Here is a 4119-nt window from a genome sequence, read left to right on the forward strand (position 1 = left end):
CCTGTATCAGGGACTGAGGAGGAAACTCGAGCTTATCGTCTCGACTGGAGGTAGCCGAGAGGATATCTCCAGAGTGAAGTCCTTGCTGATGATGTGTCAGTACGATAGGCACGCATCTTTGGTTTTTGAGAGGGATTACGGGAAGTACCGCTCGCCCGACCCTTACAGGAAATGCAAGATGTCAGTGAGTAGTAAAGTAGTCTCAGGACTGATTGATAGTACGGGATCTCTGAATCGGTCCAGATCAGGGATCCTGGAGGTCGTCAGATCCTTCTACTCACACCTACAGACAGGAAGCTTCTGGCCAAGATACTGTTTAATCGGCTGGTGAAGTTTGCACCCCGGCTCCTTTTGTGGGCTCAGCACTGCTCTGTTCCAGGCCGAAGCACCTTAAGTGCTGTCCTCAGTGTCAGGGAGGCAGTGGAGCGGAGTAGTGCGGGTCTCTGGAAGGGGTACTTACTTTTCCTTGGATCAGGCCAAAGCATTTGATCGAGTGAACCATGACTACCTCTGGTCCGTCCTCCTGAGATATGGCTTACCGTGTACTTTTGTTAATTGGCTTAAGATCTTGTATGCAGGGGCAGAGAGTTTCCCGCTGGAGAACGGGTGGTCTGGCCGCTCTTTGAGGTGTGGTCCGGAGTCCGTCAGGGTTGTCCTTTGAGCCCGCTCTTATATGTATTTGCGATCGATCCCTTCCTTAGCAGGGTGAGTTGCGGACCATTGGCGGGAGTCAGGATGATTCTGGCGGAGCCGGGTGTCGCCCAGAGAGTGGTGGCGTACGCTGATGATGTCACCATTTTCCTCTCCTCGAGAGAGGAGGTCGATGTGGTGATGTCGGAAGTGGACCGCTACTCGGAGGCATCCGGGTCTAAGATCAACCAGGATAAGTGTGAGAGTCTCTGGCTGGGAGGGGGAGACCCCACGTTTGATCTCCCGGACACCCTTCCAGGGCCCCAAGAGTCAGCAAAAGTTTTGGGCATCACATTCGGCCAGGATGATTATCCCACCAAAAACTGGGATGGTAAGCTCCAGGATGCCACTCAGAGGGTGGACCAGTGGAAGGGTTGGTCTATGACCCTCAGGGAAAGGGTACACCTGATCAAATCGTACCTGCTCCCCTTGTTTATCTATCTGGGCAGCGTATGTATTTTACCAGAGGCTTACTACACTAGGGTCTACAGCCTGTTTTTCCAACTGTTATGGGGGAACAGGTTGAACCTAGTCAAGAGGGAGGTTACGTACCGCACGAGGAGACTAGGGGGTTTATCTATGGTAAACCCTGTGGTGTTCTTAACGAACACTTTCTTGAAAGCCAACATTGCAAACCTCTGGTCAGAGAGGGCTCCTCCGTGGGTACTCTCCTGCAGGGAATGGTTTCGGCCTTTCTTCCAGGAATGGGAGACAGGAGGGCAAGTGAAGGACCTCCGTACACCACATGGATATCTTCCGGCTTACGCTACCCCGACTCTGAAGGCGATACGTCGGTGGGGTCTGGGAGTGTGGGAGATCAGGACCCAGTCAAGGCAGTTCCTTGACAAACGGGTTCTGTTGACCCACTTCCAGAAGCCTCTGGCGCTCAGGGACTGCCCAGGTCGGGATCTGAGGGTGGGGTTGCATCTTTTAAATATGAAAAGGATCCCCCAGAAGTTTTGGGACTTGGCCTGGCGCTGCTTTCAGGGGAAGCTATATGTGAGGGACAACCTGAAGTACAGGATCTCTGATGACCGGGGATGTCCCCGAGAAGAGTGCGGGGACACGCTGGAAAGCATGGACCACTTCCTGCTTCATTGTCCCTTTAATATAGGGGTTTACAACAGGGTGGGTGCTTCCATCGGCTGGAGTCAACTTGCCGGCCTTTCCTATCCGGAGTGGGCTTATGGGGCATTCAGGAACCTGGGTGGCCGTGATCGGGGCACTTTATTCTTAGTTAGCTTAGTGGTTAGGTACTACATGTGGAATGCACGGTGCTTAGTATCGACCCAACAGAAAGTCCTCTCCGAGGTGGAGGTATGTAGGAACATCACTGGTGACCTCGGGAAGATCAGGTCTTTGGAGTATGGCAGTCTTGGTACCAGTAGGGCTTCTCTCCTGTGGAGAGGGTTTTCTTTTGATGTACCTTAATTTTGGTTAGGGACAGTATATAAATGTTAGGGTGAGCATAGGGTCAGTTTTATGAAGGGATAGCGATAGGGTTAGAAGTTTCATAGGGTAAGCATTTTGAAACTTAGTTTTCTCAGGATTGCCATCCTTCTTCCTGGTGGTGGGCTATGCATGTCACTCTAGCTTTTTGTTTTGTTTTCTGTAATTTGAATGTAAAGGGCTTGCAGGCAACCAATCTTGGGCCTGGTGGGGGTTTGTAGTACTGTATTACTTTGTTTTTCATATTATTTCTGTGGTTGTAGTGAATTAGTAAATTGTTGAGTTAGTTAATAATAGTGGGGGGGGAGTAATTTTAAGTTGGGTGGGGGTTGTTGGGGGGAGGGGCTGATGCTTTGGGTCTGACTTGGGTCAGTTTATGGACAATGACTGTTTCAGTAAAAAAAATAAATAAATAAATAAATAAATAAATAAAAAAAACACTGTGATACACGAACTCTGACCATGTCCAGTGGGAGTGGTGTGGGTGATGGGAGAGTTCATAGTGTAGGTTATTTTTCTTTAGCTTTTATTCTTGTTTACATGTATTTCATAAGTATAAATAGTTTTATGTATTTTTGTATAGTGTTATACCTCATTGTTGGGTAAAGGCAGTCGGACCAACTTTTAGTTGATATTATTGTGTTTATTTTTTCCCCCTTATGGTAATGTATCCATGCATGTGTGTGTTACTATAGTTTAAAGAGAAGGGAAAGGAGAAAGGGGAAAAAATAAATAAATAAATGAAATTTCCAAGTTGGAATTATTTTTAGTTATGGCAATAAGCCCTCTTTTTATTATAATTTTTTTTATTTATTTATTTTTTTTTTACATTTTTTTATTTTTTTTTTATTTCGTTGTTATGATATAATATGTATTGTGAGTATTGGTTGTTGTCTGTGTGTAAAATTAATGGTATTTCCAAGATGGAATTATTTTATTTATTTCCTTATTATTTTTATGGCAGTTAGCCCTATTTATTTTTGTTTAATGCATTTTGTGTATGGTATGTGGGGATAAGTTTCCTATTCGGATGTTTTCAGTTAAAACTTAATTAAGGAAAGCTATATTTATGTTTTGTTGGTAATTAATGTGTGTGTGTATGTGTGTTTGGAAGGATAATAGGTAAGAATTAGTAGTATCAGGCATTATTTGTTAGTTGAGTTAAGCTGGGCTGGTTGGTTAGGTAGGTCCTTTTATTCTGTAACAAAGAGTTTATATTTGTTACTTTTTCATCCTTATGTTTCAGCTGATTAAGCATTGTATTTGTGTTTTGTAAAAGTTTTATATTTTTCTAATAAAAAGAGTTCCAGCTGTAGCAAAACTCCCAGCATGCCAGGACAGTCAATGGCTATGCCGGTGTGCTGGCCCCTGTATCACCCGTCATTATGCACAGAGTAAGTTTTCTCTGTGCAGGGATGACAACAGGGTGCCGCAACCGAGATCACGGGGGTCCTTTGTAGAGGGGATAAGATGTCTTGGTGCGTAGTACCCCTTTAAGAGGGAAAAACATGATATATATTTAACCCCAACCCAAATGTACCTTATTTTTATTTTCTACCTAAGGTACATAAAGACCGAAAAAAAAAACACCTGGTTGTCCGATAGTTGCCAGATGTTACATAGTTACATAGTTAGTACGGTCGAAAAAAGACATATGTCCATCAAGTTCAACCAGGGAATTAAGGGGTAGGGGTGTGGCGCGATATTGGGGAAGGGATGAGATTTTATATTTCTTCATAAGCATTAATCTTATTTTGTTCCAGGAATGTATCTAATCCTGTTTTAAAGCTGTTAATTGTTCCTGCTGTGACCAGTTCCTGAGGTAGACTGTTCCATAAGTTCACAGTTCTCATGGTAAAGAAGGCGTGTCGCCCCTTGAGACTAAACTTTTTCTTCTCCAGACGGAGGGAGTGCCCCCTCGTCCTTTGGGGGGGTTTAACCTGGAACAGTTTTTCTCCATATTTTTTGTATGGGCCATTA

Source organism: Hyla sarda, assembly GCF_029499605.1.
Source record: "Hyla sarda isolate aHylSar1 chromosome 2 unlocalized genomic scaffold, aHylSar1.hap1 SUPER_2_unloc_2, whole genome shotgun sequence".
Classification (NCBI taxonomy): Eukaryota; Metazoa; Chordata; class Amphibia; order Anura; family Hylidae; genus Hyla; species Hyla sarda.